Genomic DNA, 13,856 nt, shown 5'->3' with positions numbered 1-13,856 from the left:
TTGGGGTTCAGGGTCAATTTTCAGTTCTTGGGTAAAGGGGTATTTTTTGGGTTGAGGGTCAGTTTTCAGTTTCTGGGTTAAGGGTTTTTTTAAGGGTTCAGGGTCAGTTTTCAGTTCTTGGGTAAAGGTGTATTTTTTGGCATCAGGGTCAGTTTTCCGTTTGTGGGTAAAGGGGTATTTGTAGGGTTCAGGGTCAGTTTTCAGTTTGTGGATAAAGGGGTATTTGTAGGGTTCTGGGCCAGTTTTGGGTTTTTGGGTGAAGGGGTATTTTTAGTGTTCAGGGACAGTTTTGGGTTTTTGGAGTACAGGTGTACAGGGTAAAATAAAAAACGTATACATTAAAGCTATTACAGGAAAATACAAAAAAATATAACATTACATTATTAAGTTTTACATTTATCTAAAAAATATATGTATTAGCACCTTCCCAGAAAGTAGCTAGAGTGGAGTTGGAATAGTAATTATTAATTGGTTAGTGTCCAGCACCATCACTGATATTAGCTACACTGGAGTTGGATTAGTAAATAATCATTGGTCAGTGTCCACCACATTTCCTGATATTAGCTTGACTGGAGTAGGAATAGTAAATAATTATTGGTCAGTGTCCTGCACCTTCTATGATATTAGCTTGACTGGAGTAGCAATAGGACATATTAAATTGGTCAGTGTGCAGCACATTTGCATACATTTTTTCATTACTGTCTTATAATATTAAAAAATAATGCTACATGGATGTTTTCAAAAAACTTTATTAACCATTTTAGAAATTTTTATTGTGTACTACAATACAATCACAAACAAAAATAACATAACATTATTTTGACTTTTAGTATTCGCAGAATAACACATTAACATTTATATACATGTTGTCAATAATAAAAAAAAATTGTTTACAACATTATTTCAGTAAATATAAAATATTCCCATCATTCACTTTGAGTTACAAGTATTTATATTGAAATAAATTAAAAAAAATATTTTTTTATAAATTTCTTCCATTAATATTTAATAATGTTAATATTAAATATTAATATTATTATATATATATATAAAACATTTATAATTTTAACAAGTAACATGACTATTATTACAATTGTTCAAGAAATTGAAATACAAAATAAAATATTTGTTGATATATATTTCAGACAATGTTGTTTTTAAATTAAACATAGAAATCTATTATGTTGTAAACTTTATAACTGTATAGGGAAACAATATGTTTAATTATAATATCTGGTATTGCCAAAATATTATTTAAGCTATTATATACTTTTGTTATAGTTAGAAATTATTATAAATCATTTTGTAATAATTAATACAAATAATAACAAATGTATTTATTAATATTATTATTAATTAATAAACATAATCATTCTTGTATTATTTTCAGAAAAACATACATTCACAGATAAAAAAATACATTTTTTCTGGGCATTGTTTATATATTAAATGGTTATAATTTTGATATTAATAACAATAAATAAGTTATATTATTTATTATTATTAATTATTACCATAAACATTTATAATGTTTACTTAAAAATAAACACAAACTTATTCATATAAATGTACACAATAACAAAATATTTACATCTTTTATTCAAAGTCTTACATATTTTTTTAATATTATTAATATATAATAATTATTATATATTAATTTATATTAAATATATTTATTTTTCTTAAATAAGTTAAATTATAATGAGTATAGTGTATTAATTTGTAAAATTATAAATGTGTATGTATTATATTTTTTACTATAACATTGTATTGTCTATGATACTTTTACACAAATGGTTTAAGGGGACTACTTTTTTACCGCGTAAGGTTATTGCGCTCCATTCTGGACTGGAAAAGCTCGCGGTTGGGAGTTGCTTCGCGTGGAGAGAGGTAAGGTTATTTTTACATACAAATTATAAGTAAGTGGTCATGTTTGAGGGTATAATCGAACTTTGTAGTGTTTTTTGGTGTATGTATTAATTGTTTAAGTAGCGTTTTGGTGAAATGTCTTCGTTATAGATGCGTCGTGAATGTTTTAGTTTTAGTGTTATTTTAAGTGTTCGGAAATGTCTTCTTACATGGTTAATGTTAATTGTGAGTGTATTTACAAATGTTATGGGCTATTTGTGGGTGGGTTTCGTTATGTCTGTTATTTTACAGGTTCCGGTTCCTCGCATGAAAACTACATGGAAGGAAGCGTGTTTTTTTCCGGAGAAACTAATGTTTGACTTAATATGGTTATATTTTGACATTTATCTCCTATTTTTCGTGTTTGCCAGGAGCGTTTTTTTTCACTTTTTCAACATTTTTCGGGTTTTTGGAGGGTTTCGAATTGGATTGATACATTGATATGCGTGACCGTTTTTTAAAAGTTGTGTGTATATCACTTTAAATACTAAAGTGTCCACACTACGGTTTTCGGGATTTCCTGGAGCGTTTTTTTAAGTTTTTAACTTTATTTTCGGGTTTTTGAGGGTTTCCCATATTGGAATTGTCCTATATTGGATTGGATTGTCTGGATTGCATTTTGCTTGATTGCGTCTTTCTCATCTACAAAAATTGTAAGTATTTAATTTACAATTTTTATTGGGTGGGAAATGTCGATTTTTTATGTCATGTGTATGTGTGATGAAATTATAAACATTGCATATTTGTTACGAAATATTTTTCCTAATTTTGATAAGTTTGTCAAACAAATATGTATTATTTATAATTGATTACAAATGTTTATGAAATGTAATTTTTCCATTATTGTAAGAAGACATTAGTATATTTAGTTGACATTTTTATAGTAGACTTTTAGCTATTATTGACAGGTATTCTAATCCTCTAGTTGTAGGGTATAGTGTGACTTGACTTTGAAGTAGTCGGAACATTTGTTTAGTTTGTTTAGTGAGTTTTGGACCTATTTGGGACACTGATTGTTCCATTCTTAGTTCCTGATAGCTTTGTTCTTTTTTCAAAGCTTCTAGAAGGTTATGGAATGTGGGTTTGCCTCTGCTTGTAGTTGCTTGGAAAGCATTATGCCACCCTTCTACACTGTTGTTTGTTTTAGCCTCTTGGTTTAAAGTACTAAGATAGACATTCCACCAAGGGATTTGGAATTTGGGTTGGCGTCGATGTCCAGATCTGTGCAACCTTCCCACCCAAGTATCTTCGAAATAGTCCAGTAATGGGGTTAGTTTTTCTTCATTCCTCTTGTAATATGTGCTGTCAATTAATAAATTGTAGTGTTCCGCTACATCTGTAACAGGGACGTAGGCCAGGGCTATCAATTTTTTTACTTGATAGGCAAAGGTGCTATCTGTTGAGTATAGTATACTTAAAGTAGATTTTTGGAGATGCCTCCATATGCTCTGATTAAAATGATAATAGCAACCCTGGATTGCTGTGTGGGGAAATGTTCTCAAAATGCTATTAATCATAGCTAATTCGAAATCAATAATTATTTTTTCAGGAAAATAATTATTGATTTCCGTTTTGAGAACATTTAATATTTCTGTATAAGTGTTTTGCTGTTTGTTGGGTAGCAAACAGTAAATGAAAGGTATGTTAGAGTTATGGTATAAACCGTGGATGGAATACAGTTGATAAAAAGGTTTTGGGCATGGTTTAAATGTTCCATCCATCATCCATTGGGGACACTGTTGGATTTTTCTTAAATTACTTGCAGTTGCAAACATAATGATTCTGTTTGTACTACTTTCATTGTCAAAAAGGATAAATTTGTCTTTATTGTGTGTGATGGCCATTTCTGGTGAAATAATAATTTCCTCAAAAGTAGTTGGGTTGGGTTGGGTTGTGCTAGTGAGTCTTTTAGTGCGTGCAATTGTGCGTTTCAGGGAGTCAATAGAGGGTAGTTGACCTGAAGCATGGGCTGGGACTTTTACCAGTTCTTCTTTAAGGATTTGTGTTGTTGGTTTATCACTTTGTGTGCTAGCACTTTTAATACTTTCTAAAGCATCTCTTATTTCAACTTCTGTGACATTTGGGGGATGATTGTGTTCCCTGGTAAATAGCACATTAGTTTCCTCAGTAGTAGCCCTCCCATAACATTTGTTGGAGTAATATTTGGTACACTTCCAAAAAACTTTTCTACCACTTTGTCTTTCCTGATTATACACATAACCCATGTAACATAATAGTAATTTATTTTTCTGTGACATGACAAATTCTGCACCTTCAGTCATTTTGATTTACTTGTTCTAGGAAAGAGTAGAAACAAACAAAATCAAAACACATATTTTTCATTTTGTGGTGCTGACATCATTAATGATGTATGTATACTTACACTTAATCAAAGTAGTAGTCACAAATGCAGAAATGTATTTTGAAGGATTTTCTTGTATGTATGTCTTTATTTACTGTTGGTATGAAAATATAGAAATGCCACGTTAATGTTTACACATAACAAACGTTTTTCCTACAAAAAAGCAGTTGTCATTTTTGCTTACTTGTACATTTGATGTAAACATTACATATACTTACTTGTTTAAATAGTAGACTTGTAGTAATTGGTGGAGTACATCAAGGTAGTAAAGTTCAGATCTGTAGAGAAGATAGAAGAAATAAATGAAAATTATTATAATTAATATTTTGAACCATTGGGAAATGGGAAATATTTAAAAGTATACTAACTTCTAAATAAGTCGTTTTCTTTGCTGTAGGCAGAATAGCTGAATGATGTATTCAGAATATCTGTAGAGGAAATATAAAATATATAACATGTTGTTAAGAACATAGTTTGTGTTATTTTCGGCAGTTTTAGACAAATGACAAGTATACTTACATTTTTTACAAGGGTAGTCTTGTCTTTTGGTATAGTTTGTGTTGGATGTTTTTATAGGATCTGTAGAATAGATGTATGATGTATTCAGAATATCTGTAGAGGAAATTCAAAATATATAACATGGTGTTAAGAATATAGTTAGCGTTTTTTTGGGCAGTTTTAGACAAATTACAAGTATACTTACATTTTTTACAAGGGTACTCTTGTCTTTTGGTATAGTTGATGTTGGATGTTTTATATGATCTATAGGGAAGATGTAAAATGCAAGATATGTTGCTTAGAAATTTGCAATTATAAAATTGGGTGTTTAATAACAAAAACATCTATACTTACATGTTTAATTAGTGTAGTTTTAATTCTTTTTTGTGTAGAAATAGGAAAATCTCAGTATATCTGTAAATATAATGTTTAAAATAAATAAATACTCTTGTAAATTAGTGTTTAAAAACAGCAGTTGGTGTATAACATAGCATTAATATATACTTACAATCTGATTTTCCACGTGAAGAAATATGACCATGTAATAGGAATTGTTTTGGAGTAGTTTCTATCAGAAATGTAGGAAGAGATTAAAATAAAATAAGTGTAAGAGTTAGGAGATGTAAGGAAAATAGTACACTTCTAATTTAGATTTCTAAATAATGCAGTGTTACTTACTTGAATAATTAGCTAGTGAGCGGGATCTTTAAAGATGTTTCTTCAGGAACAAAATCTTCAGAGTGTTGGCATCTACTTTCCATAGAGTTAGCAGCAACAAATGGTAGAATGCATTTATCCCTTTTACAGTATATGTATTTTGTGTGCTTTGATTTGATTGGTTGTAGGATGTAAGGAAGCATTGTATAGGCTAGTTTGAATTTTTTTTAGTTAATTGGTGTGTTTGTTGGTGTGAGAATGGTGGTATGTGGTGATTGCCGCATTAAAGCAGGTTAGTTGTTAAATGAAATAGATTTTTAAGTGAAAATAAGTAATGAAAAAGTTTGTTAAATGCAAAGAATATTTAGAAAATGATATAATGCATGTAATAGAATGTATAGCAAATGTTGATTAATAGGAATTTTATATAAGTAACAGGTATTATATGTAAAATGTATTTTGTATAGAGCAATGACTTTTATTGATGATTAATATGGTATTTTAGACATGAAAGTGTACAAAAATGAACTCGATATATTTTTTTTACGATATTTTGGTAGTCTATATTTTTTTAATCGATATTTTTGTAGTGTTAGGGCTAATTTCATGTACAACGATATATTTGGAGTCGATATTTATAGAAGCGATATTTATGTACTCGATATAGTAAATACTCGATATTTTTGACTCGATATTTTTGTAATTTGTGTAATAAGTATAGAAAGTCGATATTTTTGTCGTCGATAATTTGTCAACGATATTTTAGCAAGTCGATAATGTGACCGTCGATAATATTTCAGTGATCCTACTGAGGGGTGTGTAAAACAAGAGGGGCAACCGGGACCCAGGCATGCAGACAGCGAACACGGGCTCCTATTACAATGCACTTTCGCTCGTTGTCGGCAGGCTTCGGGTGGGCTCGGGTGGGCTTCGGGTGGATGTTCCAGAGGATTGAACGTAAAATTTCTCTTTCCACACAAAATAACTATGAAATAAGGTGAAATGGATGAGTTCCATTATAAATACCTTTAAATCCTCACTTTTTTCTTCATTTACCAGGAAGCTTTCGACTGCGTTCATACCCAAGTTGTGTGGTATGGAAGTGTATAACGACTTCACATCTACTGTAGCCATGATCATTTCTTTGGTAAAATTCGCTTTGTGTTCCTCTAAGATGTTTAAAAAGTGGGTGGTGTCTTTAATGTATGTTTCTGATTTCTGAACGATGTTCTGTAAGTGCCTGTCGATGAACTTCCCAATTGGCTCGTGTATGGATCCTACTGTGGACACGATTGGACGTAATGGCGGTTTGGTAGGGTGTTTATGAATTTTCGGTATCATATAAATATATGGTGTTGAAGGGTTCGCTTTTAACAGGTAATCTTTTTCTTTCTGGCCTATCACCCCTTTTGTTATTGCGTTTTCAATGATGTTTGATAGAATGTTTTCAAATTCCTTGATGGGATCTGTCTCCATCCTCATGTAGGTGTCTTGGTTTTGGACATGCATGTCTATTTGTTCTTCATAGTATTCTGTGTCCATTATGATGAGGGCGCCACCTTTATCTGCTTGTCTGATTGTTATTTGTTGGTTATTGGCCAACTTTTGCAGAACGTGTTTGTCCTTTTGAGATAGATTGGTCTGTTTGGGTCTAGGTTTCTTGAAAATGTCCTCAATTTCTTTTGTTACCACTTTTTCATATGCGTCCAATACTTTGTGGCTCACCGGAGGGGTGAATTTGCTTTTTGCTCTCAATCCCATTAGTACATTCGTTTCTGTGGGTGCCGGTGATTCAATGACATTAGAAAAGAAATGGCGTAGTCTTAGTGATCTGAGAAATTTGTACAAGCAAACATTTGTTTCTAATAAGTTTGAATGATATGTAGGTACGTAAGATGATCCTTTTTGTAAAGTTTGTAGCTTATTGGCAGGCATGTTGTACTTAGATATGTTAATAACTAAGGTTTCTGGCTCCTGGTGTTTTGAGCCACTGATTCTGTGATTGCTGGTCTTTTTCCCCCGCCGGGTTCTGTTTGAGGTCCAGGGCCTCTTTCTAAAAAAGGTACTTGGTTGACTGTCTCCACGTTGGTGGATATTTCAGATGTACTAGGTGTGACACTTTCCATAACATTTGTCTGTCTGCCCCCAGTGGCAGTCATCATTTATCTCTTTGGTGTATTCATCTATTTTTTTGTTGGTTTCCTTGAGTATTTGATCCCATTCCTCTTTAGTGACCATTTTATTCAAATCATCTTTTAAAAGATTAATTTCTTTCGTCACCAAAGAGATAAATGATCGCAAGCTCAGGAAATTTAAAAGAGATACCACAGATTATCGTTTAGGAGAAGTATACACATGGGCGGATATTTATGCCAGGAGGAGACAGCAAAAACCGAACAATGGCAAATTTTCAGATGAAACATCTTCGGATGACTCTCAACAAAGACGTGGACCCTTCGACAACAGGAGAGGACGAACTGCCACTGGGGGCAGACAGACAAATGTTACGGAAAGTGTCACACCTAGTACATCTGAAATATCCACCAATGTGGAGACAGTCAACCAAGTACCTTTTTTAGAAAGAGGCCCTGGACCTCAAACAGAACCCGGCGGGGGAAAAAGACCAGCAATCACAGAATCAGTAGCTCAAAACACTAGGAGCCAGAAACCTTAGTTATTAACATATCTAAGTACAACATGCCTGCCAATGAGCTACAAACTTTACAAAAAGGATCATCTTACGTACCTACATATCATTCAAACTTATTAGAAACAAAAGTTTGCTTGTACAAATTTCTCAGATCACTAAGACTACGCCATTTCTTTTCTAGTGTCATCGAATCACCGGCACCCACAGAAACGAATGTACTAATGGGATTGAGAGCAAAAAGCAAATTCACCCCTCCGGTGAGCCACAAAGTATTGGACGCATATGAAAAAGTGGTAACAAAAGAAATTGAGGACATTTTCAAGAAACCTAGACCCAAACAGACCAATCTATCTCAAAAGGACAAACACGTTCTGCAAAAGTTGGCCAATAACCAACAAATAACAATCAGACAAGCAGATAAAGGTGGCGCCCTCATCATAATGGACACAGATTACTATGAAGAAAAAATAGGCATGCATGCCCAAAACCAAGACACCTACATGAGGATGGAGACAGATCCCATCAAGGAATTTGAAAAAATTCTATCAAACATCATTGAAAACGCAATAACAAAAGGGGTGATAGGCCAGAAAGAAAAAGATTACCTGTTAAAAGCGAACCCTTCAACACCATATATTTATATGATACCGAAAATTCATAAACACCCTACTAAACCGCCATTACGTCCAATCGTGTCCACAGTAGGATCCATACACGAGCCAATTGGGAAGTTCATCGACAGGCACTTACAGAACATCGTCCAGAAATCAGAAACATACATCAAAGACACCACCCACTTTTTAAACATCTTAGAGGAACACAAAGCGAATTTTACCAAAGAAATGATCATGGCTACAGTAGATGTGAAGTCGTTATACACTTCCATACCACACAACTTGGGTATGAACGCAGTCAAAAGCTTCCAAGTAAATGAAGAAAAAAGTGAGGATTTAAAGGTATTTATAATGGAACTCATCCATTTCACCTTATTTCATAGTTATTTTGTGTGGAAAGAGAAATTTTACGTTCAATCCTCTGGAACATCGATGGGCAATTGTGCGGCGCCGACGTACGCCAACACATTCATGTACAGATTTGAACTTGACAACATATTGAACCAGCAGACATGGCAAGACAACCTAATTCTATACAAACGTTACATCGACGATATATTTGTATTATGCAAGGGAACTACAGAAAGTCTACAAACAGCCTTGCAACATCTCAATGACATCAACGAAAGGATCCAATTCACCTATACCATTAACAAGGACGAAATATCCTTTTTGGATGTGGCTATATCTAACCATGAGGGAGAGTTAACCACCAGTGTATTCACAAAAACTACAGACAGAAACAATCTATTGCATTACAAAAGTTTCCATCAACCATCACTTAAAAAGCATTTACCGTTTTCACAACTGGTCAGAATCAAGAGGATAGCATCAACCCAAGAATTGTATAGCAAACACAAACAAGAAACCCTACTGAAGTTTAAGAACAGAGGATATCCCAGGTCCATTTTGGATGCAGCTGCTGAAAGAGCAGACAAACTACAGAGACAACATCTATTATCAACACACACAAAAGCAGAGGAACAAAGAACTGTATTTGTGTCAAAATTCTCAACCAGAAGTTTTTCAATTAAAAAAGTGATCACAAAAAACTGGCCTCTACTGGCACTTGAGGAAGATTTCAAAGGGTCATTCTCCAGACCCCCAATTTTCGCATATGAAAGAACGAAAAATCTGAAGGAAATAATAAAAAAAACCCAAACAAAAAGAAACGGAGACATACAAAGGAACTATACCATGTCATAATTGTGGAAATTGTTCAGCAATTAAAAAGGGTAATGAAATTAACCATCCCACCAAGGGAATACCAGTGAAATTGAAAGTATCAGGTACCTGCGACAGCAGCAATGTCGTGTACATGTTAAAATGTCCTTGTGGATTATCATACGTGGGGAAAACCCAGAGAAAAATTAAGACCAGAATGGTTGAACATAAAAGTAACATCAGGTTAAAAAATCAGAAATCCACTGTGGCTACACACTTCAATGAAGCAAATCATAACCCGTCACAATTAAAATTTTGCATCCTAGAAACTGTCGCAATTCTACCCGTAAGAGACAACAACAATCATTTATTGAGGAGAGAGACTTTTTGGATCAACTTCCTATGTACTTTACACCCGAAAGGGTTAAATGAAAGGATTGAACTTAGTTGTTTTTTATAACAACGAACATTGGTGTTATTTAGAACTATATTTAACCGCTTTGACTGAGTCAGGCATGGCACGTCTGATCGATTATCGATTTGTGCAGTATTCATCTGTTTAATTTTGACAATGTTTTGTGTACGTTTTTCATGTATATTTTAATCACGTTTCATTTATCTACCAAATAACTAGATTGATCACGCGGTTTACTACTAACCACCATGATCGTACTGTCCCTTTAACGTAGCCTTTTCTTAAATCAAGTCACACGCAAAGAGATATAACATGAGGTAGAGCAGCGCGTAAAACACCCGGCGCATTTTTGAGCGTCCATAGCAACCAAAAACAGGAAGTAACCTGCCCAGCGCGCACACAAATACGTGCATATCACGTGACTTGTTTAACCAAAGATTCACAGTCAGAGCTAGAGCGTCGCACGCCAACAGCGAGATTAACGAAACCGAATGAAACTTCTTACACGGTAAGAGACAGACAGAACACTGCTTTCATGAATTAAATTCACGTGACTTTTTTCATCAACCGTACAGATTCATTCTGTTACAATCGGATGTCATTTATTTTCTCAGCTCTACCATTATTGCCGAACAAAAAGGGTTCAGGTTAGTGTCACACAAAATTACATACACCCGTACCTTTCATGAACAACGGGACAAAATAGAGGGTTATAAGGTGACACGATGTATAGTCGCATGCATCATGAGTTATAGAATTTGATCTATGAAATGACTGACATTGTTCATAAAATTTGCTTTGATTGTATTAAGTGAAAAGACGTATATCTCTTTCAGATCAATTGTCCCCTGAGGAAGAGCTGTGTAGCTCGAAATGCATTGGGCAGTATACATAAAAAATGATGATGTATCATACTGATAAATTTGAAATATTTTGAAAAGACAACAATTTCATGAGAATAATGAAATCAAACAACTAAAGTTTATTTGACTACTACAACCGAGTAAACATATTTTTTCACCATGAGTATGAAAGATACAAGAGTGCTGGTGTGAATGTGAATCTTGATGTTCAAGAAACACGTGTTGTGATCTTTAGCACCGCCACCATCCTTTTGACTGTAGTTACTCATTTTTTTCTGGGGCTCATAAGTCCTTCTCCCAACTTGACTACCTTTTTGTGCCAGCGGGAGAAATCCAAGTTATCATGACCGTAGAATATTTAGCTAGGGGCATCTCTGATCACTCTCCATTACAGCTGCAGATTGGAGGTAGGGAACATAAGCCCAAATCGGATTGGAGATTAGACGCCTGGGTGCTAAGTTATGAACATGTAGCGGAGACCGTGGCCGTAGAGACTAAATTATTTTTTCAGGACAATGAGGGGTCCGTACCATCAGAGGCCACTATTAGGGAGGCTAACAAGACAGTGCTCGGGGGGGGGGAGTCTGCAAGATATAATTGCCCGCAAGCATAGAGAAGAAACAATACAAATACATAGCTTAGAGAGAAAATGGTTAGAACTAGAAAAAGATATATCCCCGAACACCGAGGCGGAGATGCTCAGACAATTGGAGATCACACGCAGGGAATTCCGAGCCCTAGCAGAGGAAGAGGCTTGTATGCAAATTCTGACCACCCACCACAGACTATACAAACGGGGCACAGGGCGGGACGGCTCCTAGTCTGGTTAAGCTGGAAAGACTGGGAAACAAACTGGGTGGACCAAATTGAAGAGGGGGAGACATGACACATGACGGCGCCCGCGATTGCAGATGCGTTCGCCAATTATTATGCCAAATATTATCGGCCCGTTCGACGATGGACTAACTCTGGACTAACGCAAAATAAATGATTATCTCGCCGGGATAGACATGCCCACTTTACAAACAGATGATACAGAGGCTTTGGACAAGGATATTACCCTAGAAGAAGTTACGGCCACCATTGCTAAGTCGGGGAAAACCCCAGGGCCGAATGGACTCCCAGGGGAATTTTTTAAACAAAACAACGGTATTCTTGCCCCGCCTCCTAAACCTGTTTTTAGCGGCAAAAGATGATGGATCACTCCACCCAGACCTCTGCCAAGCCACAGTTGTGGTCATACAAAAACCGGGTAAGCCCCTGGCGAGCTGTGGCTCCTATCGCCCAATTTTGCTCCTCAATGTTGAACCTAAGATATTGGCCTCCATATTGGCCACACGCCTTCTGACGGTCATAGCATCCCTGTACACAAGGACCAGTCAGGCTTCATGCCCAAATGCCCTACACATTTCAATCTCTGAAGACTAGAAAACTGGCTAGACACAACTGGAGGAAGCACGGTCTCCCATTTGCTGCTATCGCTTGGTGCCGAAAAGGCATTTGACACAGTACACTGGCCTTTCATGAGGCGGGACCCCTTAGAACTGGGCTTTGGGCACAACTTCTGAGGGTGGGTTGATCATTTATACACTAACCCCAGGGTTAGAGTACGAGTAAATGGCGTCAAATCGGCAGAGTTTCCCATCCAAAGGGGGACTAGGCAGGGATGCCTGTTGACCCCCTTGCTTTTTTCGATTGTTCTAGAACCCCTTGCATGCCTGATTAGAACGCACCCAGAGCTCACAGGGTTTCTTGACCCCACGGGTCAGCTGTTAGACAAACTCATCTCACTCTACGTCGATGATATTCTGTTGTATGTCACTAACCCGGATAAGACGCTCTCAGTTATTTTGAAGGTAACCGAAAAATACGGCAGACAGGCGGGATTAGAAGATTAACTGGGGAATAGTAGGTCACGTTGACGTGCAATCCATACCGGCACGTCTCTCGATGACTGAGGAAGGCTTTAAGTATTTGGGTCTCTACATTTCCGTAGATGTGACAAACTGCCTCTCCCATAACATTCAACGAATCATAACAGAGTTTAGGAGTGATGTGGCTCGATGTTGACTTCTCCCCCTGACACTGCTCTGTAGGGCGGCTATGTTTAAAATGATCACCTTGCCTAAGTTACTGAATATACTCCAAAATACGTACCATAAAATACTGGATGCAATTTTCAATACTATAAACTCTGAGCTGCGCACTTTGCTGTGGGACTGGGGGCACGCCTGAGTGCCGCTCCGAACGCTGCAACGTAGCCAATTGTCAGGTCCAGGAGTCCTCAGGATCGTACGATGCTAAGGGGGTTCCACCTCTCGACAGCCCCTGGGTCTGAATGATCACAGACACACAGAAGTGGTCAAGCGAGGGATATCAGGAAGGGTAGGAAGGGAACAGCGGGGAGAGGAAGCTGAAACGAGAACAAGACACCGTGAGTCAAGCACACACTTTAGAGACTCTACACCAGATACACTAAACAGTGTACTCCTCTAATGTCTACAGATAGTGGTAGGCTTATTACCTGTAGGGAGGGAAAAGGTTGGCTTTGCCTGGCAATCAAAATTGTAGAACATATATCACAAATCTGTAACACAAGAATCTATATGTTAATGTTCTGATCCCCTGTACATGACTTAATACCAATCTGTTGTGACATACACGTACCATCTGTAATAACATCATGTGCTTCAACAGAAGGCAAAATGGACAATAGCCTGCCAGG

This window comes from Lissotriton vulgaris, chromosome 1_1, assembly GCF_964263255.1.
Source record: "Lissotriton vulgaris chromosome 1_1, aLisVul1.2, whole genome shotgun sequence".
Classification (NCBI taxonomy): domain Eukaryota; kingdom Metazoa; phylum Chordata; class Amphibia; order Caudata; family Salamandridae; genus Lissotriton; species Lissotriton vulgaris.
This window is presented reverse-complemented; position numbering follows the sequence as displayed.